This window comes from Meriones unguiculatus, assembly GCF_030254825.1.
Source record: "Meriones unguiculatus strain TT.TT164.6M chromosome X unlocalized genomic scaffold, Bangor_MerUng_6.1 ChrX_unordered_Scaffold_30, whole genome shotgun sequence".
Classification (NCBI taxonomy): Eukaryota; Metazoa; Chordata; class Mammalia; order Rodentia; family Muridae; genus Meriones; species Meriones unguiculatus.
This window is the reverse complement of record NW_026843706.1, coordinates 11,305,063-11,332,449: the sequence shown is the minus strand read 5'-3', so window position 1 is coordinate 11,332,449 and position 27,387 is coordinate 11,305,063. Positions and strand designations below refer to the sequence as shown.

General features: G+C 39.2%; 1 protein-coding gene and 1 pseudogene across 6 annotated transcripts in view; one reads left to right on the top strand and one right to left on the bottom strand.

The window, feature by feature from the left end:
• Tasl (TLR adaptor interacting with endolysosomal SLC15A4) overlaps positions 1–27,387 on the top strand; it is a 203,450-nt gene that overhangs the window by 115,446 nt on the left and 60,617 nt on the right. Inside the window, exons 1-3 of one of the 6 annotated variants that reach the window (XM_060376702.1) lie at positions 13,921–14,140; positions 21,759–21,966; positions 25,064–25,180. The exons of 3 other annotated variants lie outside the window; for them this stretch is intronic. The gene's annotated coding sequence lies outside the window, so the exon portion shown is untranslated. Of the gene's footprint in view, positions 1–13,920; positions 14,141–21,758; positions 21,967–25,063; positions 25,181–27,387 lie in introns of those variants that run through there. 2 more of the 6 variants (XM_060376704.1, XM_060376700.1) reach the window with 2 other exon arrangements.
• On the bottom strand, positions 8,318–8,709 carry LOC110543627 (small ribosomal subunit protein uS8-like; annotated as a pseudogene).

The window sequence follows — 27,387 nt, the reverse complement described above, 5'->3', positions numbered from 1 at the left end:
ACAATACCAATAAATCATTGCCTTAGTTGATAAAAATTCAACCTTTTCTCTTATGGTGAAACAGTAAGAATGCAGTTTAAATATTAAACTGTAACTTTTATGTCTGCTTAACCATGCTCATTCTTTTTCCATTTAAAGCTATATAGAAGACACTCAACTACTTAGCCTTTTCCTAAACCTTATTAGATTTTTGCTGGCAAATGTCTAATATCTTGCTTATAATGAATATTTTCTGAATATTCTAGTGATCAGCTGGATATTATGATACATAGCTATGGAGGCAAAATAATCAGAAGTTCAAGGCTAGTTTTGTTTATATAGTTATTTTGAGGCCAGATGGGTCGAACTACGTAAGATTCTGTTTCAAGAAATTAAAAACCCAATAGACACATCACACATGTCTTTAATCATAGAATTTGAGAGGGAAAGGGAGGAGATGTTTGAAAATCTGTGGTTTGCTAAGGCTACATAGTGAGACCCTATTTTAAATAAACAAACAAACAAATAAATAAACCAAGAATCAAAATATTGAACTTATTCTAGTAAGAGGTAGAACCTAAGATTGGTGTGCCTGTTATTCCAACACTTGAACTTGAGAGTTCAGCCAGAGCTACAGTATGAGACTCTTATCTTTTAAAAAAAATTAAAAGAAGTGGGAAAAAGTAAGATCTGGAGAGGACAGGAGCTCCATAAGGAGAGCAACAGAATCAGAAAATTTGAACACTGGGTTCTTCCCCGAGACTCATACTCCAACCAAGTACCATGCATGGAGATAACCTAGAACCCCTGCACAGATGTAGACCATGGCAGTTTAGTGTTACATAGTAATGGGAAGAGGGACTGCCTCTGACATAATCTGATTGGCCTGCTCTTTGATCACCTCCCCCTGAGGGGGGAGCAGCCTTACCAGGCCACAGAAGATGACAATGCAGCCACTCCTGATGAGATCTGATAGACTAAGATCAGAAGGAAGGAGAGGAAGACTTCCCCTATCAGTGGACTTGGGGAGGGGCAAGTGTGAGGAAGGGGGGAGAGGGTGGGATTGGGAGGCAGGATGAGGGGCTTATGGGGGGATACAAAGCGAATAAAGTGTAATTAATAAAAAAAATTAAAAGAACTAGAATAGAATCTAATGTGGGGTGTGTATTTCAGGGATGAGCCACATGTGTGAAGCTTTGGGTTCTATCTACAGCACTGTCAAAATTATTAAAAAAATTATATTTTCCCTCCCTCCCTCCCTCCCTCCCTCCCTCCCTCCCTCCCTCCCTCCCTCCCTCCCTCCCTCCCTCCCTCCCTTCCTTCCTTCCTTCCTTCCTTCCCTCCGTCACTCCCTCCCTCAGTCTCTCTCTCCCCCCCTCCCTTCTTCCTTGTTTCCTGAGGTGGTTTGAATGAGATGTTCCCCACAGTCTTGTGCATTTAAATACTGTGTTTCAGTTTGATGGCTCTGTTTGGGTAGGTTTAGGAGGTGTGTCCTTGCTGGAGGAAGTGTGCCACTGGGCCAGGCTTTGAGGTTTTGAGTGGCCCAGGTGTGCTCTTTGCCTCTTGTTTGTGGTTCTAAATGTGAGCTCTTAGCTTGCTGCTCCAGATGTAATACCTGTCTGCTACCTTGGTTCCCCACATGGACAGTGATGGACTCGTTCTTCTAGAACTATATGCCCTTTCAAACCATCCTTCTATTAAGTTTCCTTGGTAGTTGTGATAATGGAAAAGTACTAATATACATCCTTTCTTTTTATGGTCCTAGGGGCTGAAACTGTGGCGTCATGTGTTAGAGATGAACACCCTTTAGCTGACCTATATGCCCAGCTCTTCTGTGTTTTTATTTTTATTTTTGAAATAAAGTTTCAATAGTTTATTCAATCTGGCTTCAAATTTACTAGGTTAGCACAGAAAGTCTTTAATTTGTGATATTCCTGTAATGGAAGTTTTGGTTTCTTTAAAAACTCAGTTATGTTATATAAATATATTTTTGTTTTAATCCCACATGTGGGAGTTTAGTTTGGGCTTTAGGTTGTCCACAGCAAATGATGGTCTCCTGCAAGGCATGGTCTTTGCCAGCCAGAAATGGCCTGCCTCCTGCTGCAGGGCAAGAAGCGTGGCCTAGGACTCTGAGGGATATAGATATGAGAGCCCAGAAAGAGAAGATGTGGCAGTTTAGAGTCCAGAGTTGATTGGTATGACAGCTTGGAGGAGGCAGACAGAAAGAAACATTTCAAAGCAGCAGCTTAGAGGAGACTGCCTACTGCCATTTGCTATTGATGAAGATTAGTATAAACCCAAAAGAACCCATCAACCCTAAACAGCTGGGAGAAATAAAAGGGTCTGCACCCACCACCCACTAGCCTTGTCTCTCCTACCTAAGGTTGTTGCTCGGTTGGAAGAGGCTTTAAGGAACCCCAAATAAAATAGAGATGATTAATGGGATACAAGCAATATTGAAACAATTGTTGAAATTACAGGACTAGAATTCTCTCTGAAAGCCAAACCCTACTTTATTTTATTTTATTTTATTTTATTTATTTTTATTAATTACAGTTTATTCACTTTATAGCCCAGCTGTAGTCCCCTCCCCCATCAATCCCAATCCCACCCTCTCTCCCTCTTCTTCTCCAATCCCACCCTCCCTCCCTCTTTTTCTCCTGTGCCCCTCCCCCAGTCCAATGAAATCGGAGGTCCTCCTCCCCTTCCATCTGACCCTAGTCTATCAGGTCTCATCAGGAGTGGCTGCATTGTCTTCCTCTGTGGACTGGTAAGGCTGCTCCCTCCTCAGGTGGAGGTGATCAACCTTTATTTTTTAAAATAAACATAATGGCCTAAAATGTAAAACAATAATAATGCACTTGCTTAGCATACATGAGGCCTGGGTTCTATCTTTGCACCATAAAAATAATAAATATAAGGTATATTTTTATAGTTGCATTACATAAATAAAACATTTTAGTCTAAATTATACATGTACTAGACATCTGTATTGGCTGTTTGTGTGTGTCGACTTGATACAAGCTAGAGTCATCAGATAGAAGGGAGCCTCAATTGAAAAAAATGCCTCCATATAATGTGGGGCTGTAGGCAAGTCTGAAAGGCATTTTCTTAATTAGTTTGCAATAGGGGAGTTTCCAGATGGTTATGGATTGTGCTATCTCTGGGCTGGTGGTCCTGAGTTCTATAAGAAAGCAGGCTGAGCAAGCAATGAGGAGCAAGCTAGTACGTAGCACCCTCCATGGCCTCTGCATCAACTCCTGACCCCAGGTTCCTGCCCTGACTGAGTTCCCGTCCTGACTTTCCTCCAATGATGAACTATGGTCTGGAAGTGTAAGCCAAATAAACCCTTTCCTTCTCAACTCTAAGCAGGACAATATTCTACAAATAAAATATTTGCTACAAATAGAGCCTCATGTTAGATACAAAAAGAAAAATCTTGAGGGATTTTATACTTTGGTTCTAATGGGAGTGAATCTACTCATAAATTTCATGGACGAATAGTTGTTGTCCTTTTAAACACAGCATACAGCTTTGGAGTGTTTAGCAAAGAAAAGAAAATGTGTTTTGTCAGCTAGATTAGCCAAATTCACCCTAGAGATAAATGGAGTGACAGATGTTGCAGGTAGATTAATCATGATGGGCTACACTTATAATACAAGTATTAGGTCAAATGCAGAGACGAAATGACTGTTGAGTGCCTAGTACTAAATGGGACATCTATAATACTTCCTCCAACGCCAAAGGAACATTGCAGAAAAGGAGGCAAAAAGACTCCAAGAGCCAGAGAATGGGAGAAGTGCTATGGAACCCTGTTTGGGGAACATAACGTACATATAACAGCTGCAACACACTGCATACAGCTTTCACATACTCATCTGGGAAGAAGAAGGAGTAACAACAGTAATGAAAAAAAGAGAAGGTAATGGAGCATGAATGCAATCATAATACACTGTATGCATGCCATTATTTAACTACAGAAATACTGTGAAGCTAAAATTTTGTTCTATAAAGAAGTAACAAACATTTTAAAGAAACAAACACAGCCTGATCACATTACTTTCATTTCTCCATTGCACTGTGAAAAATTCTATTTGCTTGAAGTTCCAGTTTCTCTTTTACAGGCCTCAAGATGTTTCTGGTGGCCTTTAGAAACTCTGGGGATTCATAAGGTGGAAAGAGAGAACTAATTCCTAGAAGATTTTTTTTTTACATCTACACATGTGCCATCCCATGTACTTATTCCTCAAACACACACACACACACACACACACACACACACACACAGATACACTTACACACACATTTTGTTATGCATTATCAGACTAAACTTTTTTCTTTTCTTTCCTTACTTCTTTCTTTCTTTTTTCTATTTTTTTAGACAAGGTTTCTTTGCATAGCCTTGGCTTTCCTGGACTCACTTTGTAGACCAGGCTGGCCTCAAATGCACAGAGCTGCACCTTTTTCTGCGTACCTAAGTACTGGGATTAGAGGCACGCTTGGTATCAAACTGAACTTTAATTTAGAATTGATGATAGAGATTTACGTTTTGATGTAGGAATATTTGTTGATTAAGGCAGATTACACCAAGAAAGAAAAAAAAAAAACAAAAAACAAAACAAAAAAAAAACAACAAGAATGTAGAAAGTGAAGTAACCCAGATTCAGAAAGACATGCATGGTATTTACTCACTTATAAGTGGATATTAGCCATAATGTACAGGACAACCATGATACAATCCACAGACTCAAAAAAGCCAAGGGGGCCCAAGGGAGGATGCTTGAAGCTCATGCAGAAGAGGAAATAAAATAGACATCTGAAGTGGATGGCAAGATGGAGCTGTGTGGGGTTCAGGTATTAGGATGGTAGAGGGTTGGGGAAGGGAAGAAAAGACTGGAAGAGAGAACAGAAATTGGTGGGGTAGCATCTCTGGGACAGGAGGTACCCCCAGGAGTCTATGGGGTGACCCTGGCTGAGATTCCTACCAGGGCAGGATATGAACTCTGAAGTTGCCACCTCCTGCAGCCAGGTCGGACTTCTAATGGAGGGAGGGGGAAGCCAACCCACCCATAAAAATGTTTGTCCTGCCTAAACGAAATGTTGGGAGGAAGATGGATTAGAGACTGAGGAAATGGCAAAACAGTGACTGGCCCCAATTTGAGACCCACCCCATGGGAGAAAACCACTTCCTGATACTATTAATGATACTCTGCTATGCTTGCAGACAGGAGTCTAGCATAACTGTCAGCCTCATCCAGCAGCTGATGGAAACAGTTACAGAGACCCACAGCCAAACAATAGACAGACCTTGAGGTGTTTTGTGGAAGAGTGGGAGGAAGAATTGAGGGAGCTAGAGGGGTCGAGCCCTACACAGTCAACTAACCTGGGTCCATGGGGACTCAAAGAGACTGAATCACCAACCAAAGGGCATGCATGGGCTGGACCTAGACCCCCTACACATATGTAGCAGAAGTGCAGCCTGGTCAAAACGTGGGTCCCCTAACAATGGGAGTAGGGGCTGCCTCTGACTCTGTTGCCTGACTTTGGATCCCTTTCCCCTAGCTGGGCTACCTTTTCTGGCCTCAGTGAAAGAAGATGGGCTTAGTCCTTCTCTGACTTGAGATGCCAGGGTGGGTTGGTACCCCATAAGGGCCTACCCATCACTGGGAAGAAGGAGGGAGGGGAATGGTGGGAGGAAGCATGAGAGTCGGACTACTCGGAGAATGGGAGAGGTCTGGGATCAAGCTATAAAGTGAATAAATAAATAAATAAATAAATAAATAAATAAATAAATGAAGGAAAAAAAGTAGAAGCCCAGTGGCCAGGGAGATGAAGGTCAAAGTACTACCTGTGTACTTTAATGACCCATTTTATACCTAAACTTTATGTACAAAACTAGATTTGGTATCCCACGTCTAATCCCAGCATGGCTACAGTGAGATCAGGGATCAGGGAATTGATGGGAAGCTCATGGACAGACTAGCTTGTAGCTATTCAGTCAGCTCAGCAACAGAAACAAGAAGAGAGGCCTTACCTCAACAAGGTAGAAGGCAAGAAATGACCCCCAAATGTTAACCTCTGACCTCCACACATGTTGCCACAGCAATACACAAAAATTAAAGACAGTTTGAGAAAATCTAGAGCAGGGCGCTGAGGTGCACACCTGTAATCCCAGCACTGGGGAAGGCAAAGAGAGGTGGATCTCTGGGAGTTTGAGTCCAGCCTGGCTTACAAGGACAGCCAAGGCTACACAGAAAACCCTGTCTCAAAAAAAATAAAAAATAAAATAAAAAAATAAAAAAAGAAAGAAATCCAGAAACCACAAACCAATGAATATGACTATGCATTCATGTCATTCCTTAAATATTCAGATACTTACTTTACTACCTCTAATTGATTCCAAATAATGGGTAGTGTCTGATAAAGATGAGATATGCTGAATACTGTACATGGATATAATTAATATAACTATATATATATCATTAAATTCAGTTTTCTATTTAAATTTATATAATATTTCGTTTACAAGTATTTTAAAACTGGAATAATTTTGAAACACTTCACAAACTTTACAAATGCAGTAATCATTTGCTAATTTGGTGCTGAAATGAAATCTCTATGAGAGGCAAATGGGAATTATCCCAAGAACAAACAGTATATTATAATCAGTTATATCCTAAATAACAAAACCTCTAGTATACAAGAAGCTATTACAGCTGCATTGGAATTCAGAATGCTGTGCTTAATAAAGTAATTATAATCTGTTACCCCAACCTCCAGATAACCAGTCCTGTCCTACAGCTTTCCTTATGGAGTTCTTTGGTACCAACTGGACCTGTGGGAGTATAACTAATAATTTTAAGTGCTAAATTAATTTTATTATATGACACATGTAACCTGTGCCTAAATTTTAATAGTTCACATTACTTTTGTAGATTTCCATTAAGATGAATCTTCTGCAGTGGAAGTACACCAAAATGTTATATAGAGTATGGTAATTATGACTCAAAAATAGTAATTATAAATTTACTAAGATAAATGTTGAAACTGAATGTGGGAAATGAGATTGTATTTTCTTATAATGTTAGATTACGCATTATTGTAAAAAGGATTATTTTTATATCATGTTCTACCATATGGGAACTGATTATTTTTATTTTTTCTGGTTTACTTTTTTTAGAAGCACAAATCTAATTCAGTTATAAATGGTTCTGGTTTATTGTATGAACTTGGAAGGCATTGGTGGTTAATTGTAGAGATCAAGAATAAGATGAATTAAAGGAGAATTTTATTTCAAAGTACTGACTTGGGTAATGTTGTAAACATGAGGTTGTGACATGTGACCTGAAGATAAATGTTTGGCACTGTTTTTGTGAGTTAGGCAAGTGTTCATAAATGAAATTTTAATAATCACAAAAGAAGACACCAAGATAGAAGCTATAGATAACCCAAGTCATCCAGAGAATAAAATGGAAAATGTGTCAAGTAATGAGTTGGCCAAAATGAGATGCTGAAGTAAAGAAAGACAAGGAATCTCAGTTGTAAGAAGAGATCATTATAAGTAAACCAAGGAAAGAGATTAGAAAAGAGAAGTGGGAGGTAGGAAAATAACTATGAATGTGCAGCGACACAAAGTCAACTAGGTGATAGTGCAGAGATCTTCCTAAAAAAGGGTCACATCAACAAACCTCTGGTTAGAGATACATCACTATTGAATCATCCACACACCACAAGTTAATGAGGTTGTTAGAAATGGCAAAGTCAATCTGTGGTGGCATTTCTGATGTTAAAGGAGTGCCCAGCCTTATAGCATGCACCTGTAATCCAAGTACTAGAGCTGCTGAAGCAGGGCTATCAGTTTGAGACCAGCTTCAGCTCTGTAAGAGTTTGAAGGCATCTTGCATTATATGACACTCTGTCCTCAAAAACAAAATAAAACAAAAAATCATGTCTGTAATCCCAGTACTTGGGGGTAAAACTGGAGAGGATCAGGAGTTTCAGGTCAGCCTTGAGCTTTGACTAACCCCTTAGTGAGTTCAAAGCCACCCTCGGCTATGTAAGGCATGTCTCAAACAAGAGAGTTGGGCAAGGAGAAAAAAAGTGAGGGGTAAGAGGCACTTTGAAAGTCCATCTCTAATGATGTACTGCTGCCTCCAAAGTTGTACTTCCTCAACATTCTCAAACAGGGCCACCAAGTGTTCAAATACTAGAGTCTGTGGGAGCCACTTCCCGTTCCAACAACAATACAGCACATAGAGTAAAAACAAACAAACAAACAAAAACTATTTTGTTACATTTTTCACAGTCCACAGAGGCTTTTTATTTATGTTTTACATCTCTAGGAAAAGAATTCCAGGATTTTCTCTCCTCTATGCTTTCATCTTTCTTCTTCATGATCCATGATGCCAGCTGAGGTTGTCAGTGCAATGAAGCCAAATTGACCAGCTGGGAGCAGATTGTTCTGCCATTTCTCTAGGTCTCTGAGTTGTACATCAAATCTAGGAATGATCACTCCATATTTATTCAAACTGTCTGTGAGGTTCACAATGATTTTCCCAGCTCTGTTATCATCAATGATCTCAAATTCACCAGTATAACCATGCTTCATCTCCACAGTTAGGAACCGAATGAAAACTTTGGGGAATGGTTGATGAGGATCTGGCATTTGCATCTCATCTCAGCATTGTCAATGCTCTTGAGAGCATCGGTCAGGACATTCATGTATACCATGGTGATGGCGCAGAAATATGGTGGAAAGAGGCTACTTTTTTTAAAATTTATTTTACATCCCAAGGGTGCTCCCACCCTCCTCTCCTCCCAGGTCTCCCCTTCCTCCTTCCCCTCTCCCTTTCCCTCCAGAAAAGGAGAGCCATCCTCCACCCATTTCACCCCTCCCCAGCATATCAAGTTACATGAAGACAGAGCATATCCTCATTCCCTGAGGCCAGGCAAGGTAGTCCTGCCAGGTGGAAATTATCCAAAAACAAGGATTAGAGTACATGTTGCCCTCCCCCCAGGTGCTCCACATGAAGACCATGCCACCCATTGGCCACATATGTGCAGGGGGCCTACTTCCAGATCATGCATGCTCCTTAGTTGATGTCTCAGTCTCTGAAAGCACCCATGAGACTGGGTTAGTTGTTTCTGTTGGTCTTCTTGTGAGGTTCCTGTCCCTATCAAGTCCTTCCATCTTTCCCCCAGCACTTCCACAGAACACCTGGAGCTCTGCCCCATGCTTGGCTGTAAGTTCCAGCATCTGTCTCAATCTGCTGCTGGCTGGAGCTTCCCAGACTACAGTCAAGTTAAGTTCCTGTCTACAAGCATAGCAGAGTATCATTATTAGTGTCAGGGGCTGGCTCTCTGCCGTGGGCTGGGTATCAGGTTGAACTAATTATTGGTTGGACTTTCCCTCAATCTTTGCTCCCTCATTATCCCTGGCACTTCTTGTAGGCAGGGTAATTTTTGAACCACAGGTTTTGTTGGTGGGTTGTTCCCCTCCTTCCATTAGTTCTACCTGGCTAGGAGGTGGGGACTTTAGTCCTCATGACCCCCCCCTCCGCATTAGTAGTCTCAACTAGAGTCACACCCATGTCCTCCAGGAGCCTACCCTGTTGCAAGCCTCCAGCTTGACAAAGAGATATCCTCCCCTCAGTTTCCCTTTTTTTCCTAGCCCTCTCATCATCCCCCCTTTTCCAACATCTCATCCCCACCCTCATTTCCCTCCCAGTTCCATCTCCTGTCCAATTCTCTCTCTTCATCACTTCAGCTGTCTATTCTATTTCCCCTTCTGAGTGACATTATGGTACCCTTCCTTGGGCTTTCCTTGTGACATAGCTTCTTAGGGTCTGTGGATGATGGTATGATTATCCTGTATAGTCTAATATCTGCTTATAAGTGAGTATATATAATATGTGTCTTTTAGGATCTGAGTTACTTCACTTAGGATTATCTTTTCTAGTTCCATCCAATTGCCTGCAAATTTACTAAAGATACATTTTTACTTTTGTGTGTACACATGCACCTATGGAGGTCAGATGGCAGGTGGTGGGAGTTGGTTCTTTGCTTATAGCATGTGGACCCCTGAGGTAGAACCTAGGTTGTCAGGTTTGATGGCAAGAGCGTTCACCTGCTGAGCCATTTCAGTGCTCTTCAAAAACCATTTTAAAAGAGAAGGAATTACATGAACAGTGTGAAATACTCTTGAAATGTGAATGATTATAGGTCATTGGACAAGATGATTATGAGGAACTACATAAAGAAAAGTCACTGCAGTAGCAGTTACTTTGCTGTGAGCCTGGGCTACAGAGTGAGTTCCAGACCAATGAAGGCTAGAAAGAAACTAAAAAAAAAAAAAAAAAAAAAAAAACAAACAAATAGAAAACACAACAACCCATTTGGAATTTTAATTAAAATTCCTTTTAATTTTGTCCCTGATATGTTCTATAAAAATTATCCTTTCCAGAGAAAAGGATTTTTGATCAAAATATGGGCAGTCTGTCCAGTAAGGTTACCAATTCCTTTATAACCAGTTAAGTGTATGAAATTGACTTCAAATTGCTACCTCTTTGCTGACTATAATGAAATAGAATTTCATCCTTTATAGTTGAAATCTTCTGATTTTGTGTCAGTCTTCTGAATGGCAGGTAAGAGTCTTGATTTCTGTTTCTCGGAATGGATATTATTTCTATCATTCAGTTACCCCTGGGATGAAAAATGCCCTACCAGTTACTTTGTTATTATACCATCCACACTTTACTTCTGTTAGTTATTCACTGTGGCCATCTTCTGCTTGTCTCCAAGTCCCTTTACATAAGAACTTTAATTTCTCAATAGTAGATCCTTCTGTCATATGTTATTTGAAAAACTGATTATTGCATTTCCCTAAGTATATATTAAATATACGTGTATCTATTCACACATGTACATGCACAGTTGACCAGTTCATGAAAAGATTCCGCCAAACTCCAACCATCTAAAGTCTTTTTTATTTGTAATATGAGGATGAAACTTAAAACCTCACAAATACTAGGCAAACATGGTACTACTGAGGTACACCTCCATCACTTTAATTTTGACAGAGATTCAAGCTAAATTGTATTCTGGCTCAGCATTCTGCATGCTGTTATTACAGGCATGAGCCATTACTCTAATCTTGTTTAGTTTTTTTTTTTTTTTTTTTTTTTTGACAGAATCTTGCTATATAGGCCAGGGGGCCTCAAACTCATGGTAATCTTTCTGCCTCAGGTTTCTAGATGGTAAGATTATCATGTGAATCATTATATTGGGTTTTGTATTTTGTGTTTGAGTAAAGCAATTCATTTTTCTGGACACATGCCTGTTACCCCAGCTCCAGAAGGCAGAGACAAGAAGATTGTCATGCATTAGCTCAGGCTACATAGTGAATTTTATGTCAATTCATTCTATAGAATGAAAGTCTTTCTGAAAAAGAAAACAAGCCAGGTGCACATGCCTGTATACCTAGCACCCAGAGCTCACCACTTGGGGAGGCAGAGGCAGGTGGATCTCTGTGAGTTTGAGGCCATCCTGATCTAAAATGCGAGTCCAGAACAAACAAGACTACACAGAGAAACCCTGTCTCAACAAAACAAAACAAAATGACGACAACAACAAACCAAACCAAGCCAAACAAACAAACAAAAAACCCAAAATCAAGAAAACAGAATTTGGGTAAATCTTTAGTGAGTAAGAATACTTACTGTAAAACATGGACATGGACTTCCTGCATAGCAGTGCTAACTCTGCTGCTTTAAGGGTGGTAATAGGAAGATGGTTATGGCTTTCTGACTGCCAGCCTACCTCCAAGTCCAGTGAGAGGTCCTTCCTTCCTCAAGGGAATAGGTCAGGGAAAGATAGAACAGGACAAATGACATCCTCCTCTGGCACACTTACATACATATGCATGAACATCACACACAGACCCACACACAAACGCACACAGACACCTCCCCCTTCTGAAACATACAAAAATATAGATATTGCATAAGGGGCAACTTGTTCAAATAGAATTATCTTTTCATTGGTTATTCTGTGGCATTGCCAATTCAGCTCTTGTGGACCCCACCAGGGAGAGTTCTTGAAGTTAGATGAGAGCCACTGTAGGCTAGCTACATGGTAAGATTAAACTGTGTTTGACTCTGAAGGTGCTATGAACCTTTTGATCACAGTTAAATTCTTGACGTGTTACCAAGGCATGGAGCTATCCATAGGCCTGATTTTATGATTACATTGAAGCTGATTTTGTCCTTGGGATTTTGAGTAGGCCAGGTCAAATTATTATGGCTCATATGTAAGAAAGTGTTTTTCAGCTGAATCAGAATAATAGTTCATGAAATCGTGCTGGAAATCATAAAGTACTCTAACAGAAAGTAAATTGTTAGTATACTTTTTAAAATGGGCCTTTGGGAGTAAGTCATAAAGCAAGAAAGCACACAACCTCACTAAGTGGAAACATTCAAAAAGAAGGGTTTGGAAACCAGCCTGATAAGAGTTAGGAAGGAAGAGAGGAGAGAATGACTATCATGTAGGGAGGGTTATTCTTTGTCACTTTGGGTAAACCAGACAAAGAACTTTGAAAACCATTGTTTCAGTTTCTGGCCCAAAAAAAAACTTACCCATTTGCAAAGTGTGCCAAAGAAGACATAGTTTATGGCATATTTGAACTATAAAATACAATAAATTTATTTATGAACTTCTAAATTTTTGATACATGCAGTGAATTTATCCCCAAAATATATCAAATGTGTATAAGATTATCCATAACAGTATATTATCACAGTTTTGATATTAGCTAGTTGGAGAGACAAACTTTCATTTAAAAATTAAAAAAAAAATTAGACAGGACCTCACTCTGTAATATAGATTGGTATAGAACTTAGTATGTTGCCCAGGCTGGCCTTGAACTCAAGTTGATCCTTCAGTCTCAGCCACGCAGGTGTGAAGATTACAATTGTGAAGCAACATGGCTGACATGTTAGATTCAACTTTTTCTATGGGAATGGGAATGCCAACTGAATCCTCTTTATACTAAGCAAGCACTATACCACTGAGCAACAGCTATGTTCTTTAAATTATTAAAGTATTATTATTATTTGAAGTAAGGTCTTATTGTGAAGCCCTGGTTGGCCTGGAACTTCATATGTAGACCAGGTTGGCTTTGAACTTGGGACAATCTTCCTGCCTCTGCCTTTGCCTCTGGAGTCCTGGAGTTGGATTCAACCCTTTTCCTTTTTAGGCAGGCTAGTTTCAAACTCTTGGCAACCCTTTGCCTCAGCCCCATTATGGACTTGGATTAAAGATAAGCTAGAGTCAGATGAAAGGGGAAGAGGTCCTCCCCTATCAGTGGACTTGGAAAGGGGTAGGGAGAAGATGAAAGAGGGAGGATGAGAATGGGAGGGAATGAGGGAGCGGGATACAGCTGGGATACAAATTTAATAAACTGTAACTAATATTAAAAAATAAAATTTATAAAAAAGATATAAGCTACTATGTCCAGCTAACATTATAAACAATGAGAAATAATACTTTTTTTTCTCTAGACAGGGTTTCCCTGTGTAGACTTGGCTGTCCTGGACTTGCTCTGTAGACCAAGCTGGTCTTGAACTCACAGAGATCCACCTGCCTCTGCCTCCCAGAGTGCTGAGATTACAGGCTTGTGACACTAAGCCTAGCTAAAATTATACTTCTTAAAATCATAGATTACTAATAATTAGTCAAGAAACAGAAATTTTAGAAGTCATGTGTGTGTGTTGCTTTCATTTGGAGGAGGGTTAGCAGATGTTTCATTACTATAAAGTGCAAACATCGACTTTTTAAAACAAGAGACAGTTTCACAGATAGGTTTCATTTTTCAAAAAAGAGGAAGAAACACCATTCTGTGGTCCAGTGTGGCTTTGTCAGTTACCTCCAGCCCATTTCCTGGGACTTCCCACTACTTCTTTAGAACAACCTAGACTTAAGCGAAACAACTCTTTTTTTTTCCGTTGGATCAGCTATACAAAGAAGGGAGCAGCTTAGTGTCTTGGTGGTCTTGTCAGTGAGAAGTTTGAGAATCTTTTGGAAAGATCCGTGACTGGCTAGCTCATCTCTATTAGGTCAGTCACTGTGTTGCCACAGGATCCCAGGAGCAGACTATTTGGTGAAGGTAAGGGAAGCAATGGGTCGTTTGATTCTCTTATCAATTATTCTCCTTTCTTTTCCTATGTTCTCTTAACCTGTTATCATTAGAACTCAAACCTACTTTAATGGCATCGGAAAAGCTTTGTAGCCTGCTGGAATGACTAGGAACTTGATCAAATATTCAGTGAAGCTGGGCATTTAAGTAATAAAAAGTAAGCCAAACACTTCCTTCCCTGACATTCTTAGGCAATTTTGGACATTTTGGATATTTCTAAGTTAGCGTTCGAGTTTGTTTTAGTGTTGTTGTTGCTTGTTTTTTCGTGCTGGCTTTGCACTCTGGACCTTGTACATGCTAGGAAAATACTCTACTATTGAGTTACATTTAAATTTTTTTCTTTGAGAACAGGTCTCATTAAAAATCTGGCTTGATATATCAGACAGAACTTGAATTTTTAACATCCTGAATAGTTGTCATTATAGGTTTCTGGCCCAGCTTTAATATGTTCTTATTTAGTTATCTATCTATCTGTTTATTTATTTATTTTCTTTGATATAAGTTCTCACTCTGTAGCCCAGACTGGCTTTGAATGAACAGCAATTTGTGTCAGCTTCCTTCCTGCTGAGATTTCAGGTATGATGCACCAAACCTGCTAAGTAACAAGATTTTAAGGTACTTGTCTGCAATGAGGCTTGGAGATTTGTTAATAGCATAGTAGCAAGAGTTTTTATTTGTAAATTATACTGTGTGCATAACATACCAAAAGGTTTGATTCATGTACTTAGTTCCTCAAAATAACTTGCAATTTATGTTTCTTTGTTTTAGAGATAGAGTTTCATTATTTAACTCTGGCTGACCTAGAACTCACCATTTAAACCAGACTAACATTGAATTTGTGCAAACCCTCCTACCTCAGTCTCTCTCTGGCTTGAATTTTTTTCCTTTTTATTTATTTATTTATGTATCTATTACAATTTATTCACTTTGTATCCCAGTTGTAGCCCCTCCCTCACCCCATCCCTATCCTACTTGTCCTCCCTCTTCACCTCCCATCCCCATCCCCAATCCACTGATAGGAAAGGTCCTCCTCCCCTTTCATCTGACCCTAGTCTACCAAGTCTACGAAGGACTGGCTGCATTGTCTTCCTCTGTGGCCTGGTAAAGCTGCCTACCCACTCTGGGAGAAATGATCAAAGAGCCAGCCTGAGTTCATGTCGGAGACAGTCCCTGTTCCCATTACTAGGAAACTCACTTGGACACTGAGCTGCCATGGGCTACATCTGTGCAGGGGTTCTAGGTTATCTCCATGCATGGTCCTTGGTTGGACCAGTCTCAGAAAAGACCCCTGGGCCCAGATTTTTTTTTTTTGTTTGTTTGTTTCTGTTGCTCTCCTTGTGGAACTCCTGTTCCCTCCATGTCTTTCTCTCTCCCCCTTCTTTCATAAGAATCTATACACTTTACCCAAAGTTTGGCTATGAGTCTCAGCATCTGCTTCAATACCCTGCTGGGTAGAACCTTTCAGAGGCCCTCTGTGGCAGGCTCCTGTCTTATTCCCTGTTTTTTTCCGTCTTCTGATATCCATCCTGTTTGCCTTTCTGAATGAGGATTGACCATCTTACCCAGAGTCCTCCTTCTTACTTAGCTTCTTTAGATGTACAGACTTTAATATGTTTATCCTAAATTATATGTCTAATATCCATTTATAAGTGAGTATATGCCATGTGTATCTTTCTGCTTCTGGGATAACTCACCCAGGATCATCTTTTCTAGTTCCCGCCATTTGCCTGGTAATTTCATGATTTCCTTGTTTCTAGTTGCTGAGTAGTATTCCATTGTGAAAATGTACCACAATTTATGTATCCATTCCTCCATTGAGGGACATCTGGGTTGTTTCCAGATTCTGGCTATTACAAATAAAGCTGCTACAAAAATGGTTGAGTTGAGCAATTGTCCTTGTTGTATACTTGAGCATCTTTTGGGTAAATGCTCAGGAGTGGTATAGCTGGGTCTTGAGGTAGGGCTATTCCTAGTTTTCTAAGAAAGTGCCAGATTTATTTCCAATGTAGTTGTACAAGTTTAAATTCCCACCAGTAATGGAGGAAGGTTCTCCTTTCTCCACATCCTCTCCAGCATGTGTTGTCACTGGAGGTTTTTTTTTCCTTTTCTTTTATTTAAATTTATTTTCTTATTTATTTATTCATTACAATTTATTCACTTTGTATCCTCGATGCAGCCTTCTCCCAGTCCCACCTTCCCTCCCTGTTCTCTTCCTGCCCTTTCCCCAGTCCATCTGACTCTAGCCTATCAGTTCTCATCAAGGATGGCCGCATCATTTTCCTTTGTGGCCTGACAAGGCTGTACTCTCCAGGGGGTAGTGACCAAAGAGCAGGCCACTGAGTTTATGTTAGAGACAGCCCCTGTACCCCTTATTAGGGAACCCACTTGGAAAATGAGCAGCCAATATCATTTGAGTTGTTGATCTTAGCCATTCTGATGGGTGTAAGATGATACCTCAGGGTCGTTTGATTTGCATTTCCCTGATGACTAAGGATGTTGAACATTTCTTTAAGTGTTTCTCTGCCATTCGATATTCCTCTACTGAGAATTCTCTATTTAGCTCTGTAACCCATTTTTTAAATTGTATTACTTCATTTGTTGGTGTTTAACATCATGAGTTCTTTATATATTCTAGATATTAGCTCTCTGTCAGAATATAGGGTTGGTCAGATCCTTTCCCAGTCTGTAGGCTGTTATTTGTTCTGATGACAGTGTCCTTTGCTTTACAGAAGCTTTTTAGTTTCATGAGGTCCCACTTATTAATTGTTGATCTTAGAGCCTGTGCTGTTGCTGTCTTGTTCAGGAAGTTGTCTCCTGTGCCCATGAGTTCAAGGCTCTTCCACAATTTTTCTTCTAACAGATTTAGTGTGTCTGGTATTATGTTGAAGTCTTTGATCCAATTGGACTTTATTTTTGTACAGGGTGATAAATATGGTTCTAGATGCATTTTTCTATATGTTAGACCAGCACCATTTGTTGAAGATGCTTTCTTTTATCCATTGTATCTACCTCAGTCTCTTATGTGTTGGAATTATAGGTATAGCATAATCTGTTCTGCTTTAATCTGAAATATTTGACTGGTCAAACTCATTTAAATTTTATTTTAGTCAATTAATTTTTTAAAATTTGGAAATTCAAAGACAGTTTTATTAGTGTTTAAAATAAAAACCTCAGTGCAGGCAAGCTGTAAATCTAGGCAGCTAAGCAAAGGAGGAAGATGAAAAGGAGGAAGAGAAAATCATGCCCTTTGATTTAAGCATGTTCAGAAGCATACGTAGACCAGAGATAGAAAAGAAGGAAACAGCATGCTTTTCTGAGTAATTCAGAAAAGTGGGCAACTTAGCCAAACTTTGTGGCTGTGGCTCTGTGAACTGCTTCTTTTAATTTTTTTAGATGGATTCTTCCTTGGTCACAAAGACTGGACTGTGACTTTTGAGCTTCATGTTTTAGTTGCCAAAATGCTAGGATTATACATATGTAATAATAAGCCTGATTGTGACCAAAATTCACATGTGTACCTCCCTCCTCATGCCCGGTTGTATGTGTTGAGACAGTCTATTTGTGTAGGTCAGGGTTTCTATGAACTTGCAGGAACTCTCAGCTTCAGCTTCCTCAGTACTGAGACCACAAGCCAGCAGTACTGTGTTCCTCCTTCAAATGCTGCATTATAATTTCTTCAGTCCTATTCTGCTAGTGCTACATTGTTTAGTTTCTACATTTTAACAATAAGCCCTAACAATGTAAGTAGAATAAGCAGGGATACCATTGATCTTGACTTCAGTTGTGCTGATGACTCTTAGAGACAAGAAAAAGTTAGAGTATAGAGTATATTCTCATTGAATTTCAGTCTCAATGATTCAGTTCAGCAAGCTTGCGATAGTGCTGTGCAATGTGGCAGGACATATTAAAAGTAAATATGGTTTATAGTGACATGGCTTTTCAAACTGTTGAAAAGTTTGGATGATGTGAGGAAAGCCTTCTTGTTGGTATTAAAGGCAGAGAATGAATGGATCCATGTATATTGCTTTTTTTTTTTTTTAAGCTGAAATATCTTTCCTTTGTGTGCATATGTCTGTGCTTCAATATAGACTTGGGTTGTTTGGACTATTCATATTGATACTCATAGCATTTCTTGCATGAGCCTGCTTAACACAATTGTTTCTGCATTGAGAAGCTTTTTATAGCTATAAAGAGTATTTGAAAACTGCGTTTAACATCCATATCACAGTAGAACTTTTTTTGTTTGTTTGTTTTTATGTGATAGAGCCTCATTTAGTATATACTGGCCCCGAAACCCCTAAATGACTGAGACTGGTCTTGAATTCCTGATATTCCTGCCTGTACCTTTCAAGTGCAGGGAAGATAGGCATACACCACCACACTCAGATAGATATGTTGCTTTTAAAAAATGAAAAAAATGGGGCTGGAGAAATGACTCACCAGCTAAGAGCACTGGCTGCTCTTTCAGAGGACATTGGATCAATTCCCAGAACCCACATGGCAGCTCACAACTGTCTATAATCCAGCTTCAAGTGGTTTGACACCCTCATGCAGACATAGATGCAGGCAAACATCAATGCACATAAATTAAATTAAAAAATGAAAAAAATCTATTGTGACATGAATGTTTAACAGATTTCTAATACTTGTCAGAACTGCAACAACTTTTCAAGCTCCCACTCCCTTAATCCCAGCACTTGGAGAGGCAGAGGCAGGTGGACCTCTGTGAGTTGGAGGCCAGGCTGGTCTACAAAGTGAGTCCAGGATAGCCAAGGATACACAGAGAAACCTTGTCTTGAAAAACTAATAAATAAATAAATAAATAAATAAATAAATAAATAAATAAATAAAAAAATATCTCTTTCTAATGTCTTGATACAATAAAATGAGCATCCATATCTCCATCAAGTACATTGATTTAGTGTATTGTTTTGCCATGCTTATTTCCTATTTTTCTCTGTCTTTCTTCTTTTTCTGAAATTTTTGAGAGTATATTATTGGCTTCATTGAACATCCCATCCCTAATTTTTTTTTGAGAGAAAATTTCAGTTTTATTATCTTGATGAAAAAGTTTTCTTATCCAAATTTAGTTCTTTAAAAAATCCTTTGTTTTTTCCCCCAAAGTACCAGATCGACAAATATTTAACTACACCTTCTCTTGCCTTGAAGAAACTATAAGTCAGCCACGTTTGCTCTGTTGTGCACGTTTCCCTAGCTGGAGACTTACTTCATAGCGTGCATATGTCACTGCATATATTGATACTATCCCTGGAGGAGGTTTTTCTCCTATGTGTGGATATACATTTTGGACTTAATATCTGGGTCCAAGAAATGTTTAGAATGAAGACGACCAGTCTTTTAAAGAAACTAAATCACTCATTTGCATTCTTACAATAGGATGTTATTTGTTTTTTTAGCCATCTCTAAATTCTTGAGTTTATATTTTCTAAGCATTTGAACATCCTTTTATATAATGATGTTACAATTATGACACTAAAATCCAAGGGCAGTGTGTTGTGGTAATTTTAAATGTATGTTCTAATGAATATTATTAGCCCTATAATTATTATGGTAGTCTTATCTAACCTGCTATCATAATCAATAAAGACAGACACCTGCTAGAGTTTAGATTGCTTTATATCATCTTGGCTTGGGCAGGTAATTCCACCTATACCTCATATCTCCCAGCCCCATGCTATTCCATCTTCTTTAATAATTCCTAATTGGGTTACCTCCCATCAGAAATCTCAAATATTTGCTAATGTTCTTCATCTGGGCCAATTCTTTTTTAATTAAATTTTTATTTTTTATATTAATTACAGTTTATTCATTTTGTATCCCAGCTGTAGCCCCTCTCCCTCATACCCTCTCAATCCCACCCTTCCTCTCTCATTTCCTCCTATTCCCCTCCCACAGTCCACTGATAGGGGAGGTCCTCCTCATCTTCCTTCTGATCCTAGTCTATCAGGTCTCATCAGGACTGGCTACATTGTCCTCCTCTGTGGCCTGGCAAGGCTGCTCCCCCGTTAAGGGGATGTGATCAAAGAGCTGGGCCAATTCTTTCCACACCATTCTTGGAGTCCTTTTCTCCCAGCCCACATGGTTCCATGCTAGCACATTGTGTCTTCCTTCTTCCTCCTCTTCCTCTCTCTCTCTTCTTCTTAAGATCCTCTCTGTCTTCTAGCCCTCGAACCTAGGCCACATCTACATCATCCACCTTGTCCTGGTGTGCATTTTTATTGGAGAAACAGAGAGGCAAGGTTACAAGTTATTTGGGGTAAGTAAATGTCTGCTTGTAAAAAACAACAAGTAGACCACAGGGGGGAAACAATTAACATTAGGATAGCAGCAAACCAATCCCCAATAGCAGTGGCTCATGCCTCTAATGCCAGAACAATGAGGGAAGCTGAGTTAGGATAACTGATGTGAGTTAAAGGACAGCTTGAGGTATGCTAGTGATTATCATTTAATCATTTTGTTTTTACGATTTGGCAATTAAATTAAATGATAATTTAATTATCATTTTGGATCAGCAGAATCAACATAACCTGAAATTGTCATACAATCATATTTCTTGGTTCTAGCCCAGACTTACTGAATCAGAAACTCAGTATCAGATGTTGCAAATATTCACCCCAAAACTCAATATCCACTGGCTATTAAGAGAACAAAGAAAATTCACTGAAGCTTTGTAGTGACATAAATCATTGAAAATTACAGCCTCACATTAAAGCAATAACAAGCAAGTCCTTTTTGACAGTGGGAAACATCTGTGACATAACAGTAAGAAGTCTGAACATAAAATTCTTCTTCCATCTGGGGGTGGATGGGCTTAGTTCTGTGAGTAAAGAACCTACTGGGCCAGCCTCTCTATGTACCTGAGTTTGGAGTCCAACACCCACTGAAGAGCCAGGCACAGGGCTGGAGAGATAGCCCAGGAGTTAAGAGCACTCATTGCACTTTCAGAACACCTGGGTTTGATTCCTAACACCCACATTGTGGTTTACAACCATAATTCCAGTTCTACAGGATCTGATGTCTTCTTTTGACCTCTGTGGGCACTAATACACTCATGGGCACATACATATATACAGGCAAAACACCTATGCGTAAAATACAATGGACAAAAAAAATAATAATTTTTAAAAAGCCAGGCACAGCCACATGCATCTATTGCGACTCCAGTACGGAGAGCACAGAGACAGGTGGATCTCTGGGGTTCTCTGGCTAACTAATGTAGCTGGATAAACAAGAGCCCCGTGACAAAAGAACAAGATGGAGTGCAATAGAAGACACCTGATTTCAAACTCTGGCCTTCACAGTATGAGCCTTCACATATGTGCACATGCATCACATATGAATATGCACACATGCATACACACACACACACAAATGGTGTGCTCACTTCTTGAAACATTTATATAAAAAATGTTACAGGAAAACAAGTTCAATTATTAACAATGGCTCTTGGGCCCTTGGGATTATATTCATATTCCTTCTTGTTCATCTTATAGATATTATTTCCAGTTTCCTATAAGAATTGATTTTGCTCATTTTTTATTAATTAATTTATGTATTCACTTTACAGCCTGACAACAGCCCCTCTCTCCTCTCCTCTCAATCCTCCCTCATGTCTCCTTCCTCTCATTCCTCCCTCCCTTCTCCGAGAAGAAAGGGAGAGCCCACTATGGGCACCAACCCGCCCTCGCATTTCAAGTCACAGCAGGACCAAGCACATCCACTCCTACTGAGGCCAGACAAGGGAGCCCAGCTAAGGGAAAGGAATCCAAAGGCAGGTAATAGAGTTGGAGACAGCTCCTACTCCCATTGTTAGGAGACCCACATGCTGACCAAGATGCACATGTGCTACATATGTGTAGGGGTTCTAGGTTCAGCCCATGCATACTCTTTGGTTGGTGGTTCAGTTTTTGTGAGCCCCCATGGGCTCAGGTTGTGTATCCTGTACATAATGAGACCTTGTATCAAGAAAAGAAACATGAATTTATAAACTAGGAAAGTTGTCCCTTATTTTTAAAAATTTTTATATAAAAATACATTTAAAGGATTTTTAAAAAGTCTTAAGTTTTGTTCTTTTTCCAATGTATGGGATAGTAAGGAAGAATATAAAGAAACATCAAAATTATGAAAAATATATTTACTAGTACTTTTGAACCAAAGTTTACACATTCTGAAATGAATGATTTCATAATCAGGTAAAGCTTTTGGGTATAGTTATTATCTTTGGACATAATAATCCAAGCAGAGCCAAACCCCAAATTATTTACTGATCTGTTTTTTTTATATTTTATTTTTATTAATTACAGTTTATTCACTTTGTATCCCACCTGTAGCCCACTCCCCCATCCCCTCCCAACCTCACCTTCCCTCTCTTATTTCCTCCCATGCCCCTCCTCCAGTCCACTGATAGGGGAGGTCCTCCTCCCCTTCCATCTGATCCTAGTCTATCAGGTCTCATCAGGACTGGTTGCATTGTCTTCCTCTGTGGCCTGGTAAGGCTACACCCCCGTTAGGGGGAGGTGATCAAAGAGCTGGACCATGAGTTCCTGTCAGAGACTGTTGTTTTATTTTTGACAGACAGTTTTGTTATGTAGTACAGGCTGGCTTGAAGTTTCAGCAGTCCTGTAGCTTCAGCATCTGGAGTGCTGTATGTACAGTCACAAGCCATTGCAACCAACATCCAACCCAGCCTTAGGAAATATGTTGCAGAAGAATAGTTAGTCACAAATTTAGTTTTGTAACAGGAATTGAAATATGAGTAAGTCAGGGAAATGCAAATTAAGACTGAATTGAGAACCCATCTAACTCCTGTCAGAAAGGCTAACATCAAAAAACAAACAAACAGAAAAAGAACAAATGCTGGTAAGGATGACAGGAAAGATGAGCCTTCTGTGTTTCTGGTAGGATTGTAAACCATTGTAGCCATTATGGAAGTCAGTATGAAGTTATTTCAAATAACTAAAAATAGCAGTCAAGTGTGTGGATCATACTTGTAATCCCAGAATGTGGGAGGCCGAATCAGGAGGATAACTTTGTCTTAAACAAAACAATCAAAAGTAGAATATATGATTCAACTCTACCACTCCTCTATGGCAGCACACCACAGACATATTTACACATTCATGTTTTTTGTTCTACTATTTATGATCGTGGAGAAATGAAACCAGCCTAGATCTCTATAAACCAACACTTATATAAAGAAAATGCTAAAGATATACACAATGGAATTTCATTCCGCTGTAAAGAAGATTGAAATCAGAATGTTTGTAGTAATTTCTCTCATACGTTTAGGGGTGTGTGTTTGTATATATGTGCCGTGTGTGTATGTGTATGTTAAATCAAGAAAGAAGTCATAAGAAGGGAAAAAGACAACTTAAGAGGGAAGTGTTTGTGGAGAGACAGGTGAGGAACAGGATCAGCACCAGGAAAAAAGGGTAGGAGAAGACAATAGGGGATGGAGGTTAATAAGAACAAAGTATAATGGCATATATGTATGAACACATGATAAGGAAACCCATTACTTTATATGCTGACTTTAAAAAATGGAGCTGGAAATATAATTCAGTAGGTAAATGGCTTGTGGTTCATTTGAACTTGGTTTTCAGAATTCATATAAGAAATAGGGTATGGTAATGTACCCTTGTAATCCCAGAGCAGGGGAAGCAGTGAGCCTAGGGCTTTGTAGATTGCCAGCCTAAGATACTTGTTGAACTACAGGCCAGTGGGTGCAATTGTCCCACAAAATAATGTGTCCAGTGCTCTAGGAATGGCATGCAAACTTTGTCTCTACCCTTTGCAGGCATGAGCACCTTCACATATGCATGTATCTGCACAGACGTTAATCATACAAAAGAAAATGGAGGAGTAAGAACTATTCAGGATATAATCTAAAATCTATGATGAAGCCATCAATTCTTTCTAGCTCTAAAGAACAGAGTTTTTTGTTTGCTTGTTTTGTTTTTGAGAGAGCCTACTTCTATAGCCCTGTCTGGCCTGGTACTTGCTATGTGGACTAGACTGGCTTAGACTGGCCTAGAATCTGAAGCAATGCTCCTTGCCTCACCTCTCCAGTGCTAGGATTATAGATGTGTGCCACCATGTCCAGAAAGAACAGACATTGTCTAAATAGTTGTTTTTTATATTTTTATATTTTTGGGCTTTTGGAACAGGGTCTCATGAAGTCAAGGTGGCCTCAAGTTCACTATATGGTTAAGGTTGGTTTCGAACTTTTGATCCTTCTGCCTCAGCTTCCCCAGGGTTAAGATTACAGTTGTGTGTTATCACTCCTGACTGCTGGCTAGAATCTTATGGCAGTTTGCTTCACTCTCAAATGTGACATAAGTATGAATTAGATCCTCTAATGGAAAACTTAAGAAAAAAAGGTAAAGTGTTTGAGAATGTCAGTAGAAATAATCTTAAACATTGTTAGCAAGAGAATAAATTGGTTCAAGCTAATTTAAAGGAAATTTAGTCAGGTTGGAGTGTGAGTCAATAGATGGAGTACTTGCCTTGCATGCATAAAATATTATATAGCAGATGTCTCTTATCCTAGCATTTGTGAAGTAGAAGCCAGAAGAACAGAAGTTCTTGTCTATTTAGTGAACTTCATGTTAACCTGGGAAACATGAGACCCTGAATCCTCAATACCCCAAAATAAATTTAATAATAGCTTCATTTTAGTAAGTCTGCTGTTTAAAATCTGCCCCCAACATACACAGACACATAAAATGTTGCACATAATGACAAAAGAAAAAATCATTGTGCATTATAATAAAGGATATACTATAGTGAAAGATGCTTATAGGTGTTAATATGAATGAAATAATTGTCACCACTGTCTAAAGGCTACTATTTCTTTTTGTTATTTTGAGATAGGCTCTTTTCGTCCATGCTTTCCTGAAGATCAAGAAAATCTCAAGATCAAGGAAAGCTATGTAATCAAGACTGACTCTCGATTCTCCTAACTCTGACTACTGAGTGCTGAGATTGCAGGTATATGCCGTGACACCCACCTGTGACAGATTTTTATTGGCCCAGGGCTAGAGAAGATGGCTCAGAGGTTAAGAGCACTGGCTTCTCTTCCATCAGTCCTCAGTTCAATTCTCAGCAAGCACATGGTGGCTCATAACCATCGATAATGATATCTGGTACCCTTCTCTGGCCTGCAGGCATGCATGCATGCAGAACACTGTAAACATAATAAATAAATATTTTTTTTTCAATGCAGTTTATTCAGGAACCTTGAACAATCTTCTGACCCTGGGGCCAGCCAGCCCACAGCTTAAATAGCCTCTGGGTAGCCAACCCCACCGTGCCACATGGGCAAATGCAGATAGGTCCACATACATGGAAGCAAGCCAGATCCTCAGCCTTAGCCAAATATGGAGTTGTTTGTGACAGAGAGCACTCACCATCGGGAAGGTGGAAGGCGGAAACCAGCTCCATCTTTAAGGCACGGCATAAATCTTAAAAAAACAAAAAACAAAAAAACAACAAAAAAAAAACCCAGAAATAACAGCCGACATTTTTTCCACTAGATTATACAACACAATATTTAGTGGTAATGAAGCCTTCATTTGTCTTTGGCCACTGGAGTTGTCCTTTGTACCATATCACTCCAGCCTCTTCAGGTGTTCTAGTTTATCTTTACTGAAAATATTCTGCGAGATATGTTCTAACTCTCTACCATCCCAAATTTCTCCCTTCCACACTAATTGACAGTCCCTCTTTTTGCTATAGCTATTACTCCTTTGTTACAAACTTTCAATTATTAACTTCAGTAATTATGGTATTGCTTGGGTTTTATTAACATTCCATGTCCGTGTAAATATCTTGCAATAAGGAAAAGATGAGCCTAGAATTCCTTTCTAATTTAGGAAGATAGAGTCTCGGAAATGTTTGAGGTGAGACCCAATGATTATGGGAGATGGGCCAGGGATAACTATAGAGCCTAAGCTCTCAGAACAGAAGAATCAAATATCCCCAGGATGGTAATTGGAATGGGTGGAACTGGGATAGGCTCAGCATAGCTAGGGTCTTGAGTCCTGTGCGGAGCAGGCAGAGATGAAGTTAAGTAGGCACAAGGGCCTGATGTATGTACCTGTTTGGTTGATGTGTAAACAGTTCACTGGTAAAATTGCATTACCTTGTGGAAGGTAGTTGTACAATCAAGACTGATGTAACACTAGGCTACAGTAATAAGACTAGTTAAGGAAAATAGTTAGATTCAAAGATGTAGGAAAATTGTTTATCAATGAACATTGACATACAAAATTTACTGCGTCTTCCTTCTATTACTTGGCAAGTGCTGTTGTTATTAACTAAAGTCAGGGATGATGCCAGTTTCTTGGAAGAACAAAAGTGCTTGGTATCATTACTGTGTGATATAAACTGCTTTCATCTATGTAGAAGAACAATATGTTCTAAACACAGACTTTGAAGTTTATGAACTTGGACTTCAACCTTGCTTTCAGTAGACAGCAGTAGCTGTATGATATTAGGAAGGTCAGTTTTCTTTTTATAAATTTTTATTAATGTATACTATACTAACTATATAATCTCTCTCTATATATGTGTCATATATGTATATTATAAATTTTGATGATATCCTCCACATAACGCTCATGGATTTCCCCACCATTCCTGCTGACCACCATCCTTTTTCCCTAATAGGGCATTTCAATATTCATATCTCTCACCTTGTTAGTTTTCTCATTTGGCAGCTATAATATTTAATATTTTATACTCTTGGAAGTTTAGGAGTAATATATAGAACACAGCCAAAGCAAAGTTGCTACCATGATGTCCTATCCAATCCAATTTACTCTATCTGCATTTTTCTTTTCCCCTTCTTTTCTTTCTTTTCTCTTCTTTTTCTTTCTTTCTTTCTTTCTTTCTTTCTTTCTTTCTTTCTTTCTTTTTTTCTCTCTTTCTCTCTTTCTATCTCTCTTTCTCTCTCTCTCTCCTTCCTTCCTTCCTTCCTTCCTTCCTTCCTTCCTTCCTTCCTTCTTTCTTTCTTTCTTTCTTTCTTTCTTTCTTTCTTTCTTTTGTTTCATCTTCTTCCGCTGCCTCCTTCTCCTTTGTTCTTTTCTTTCTTTTTTTTTTTTCTTTCTTTATTCTTTTTCTTTTTTGAGACCATGTCTCTCTATATCGTTCATGCTGGTTCTGAACTCATGATTACCAGCCCCAAACTCCCAGTG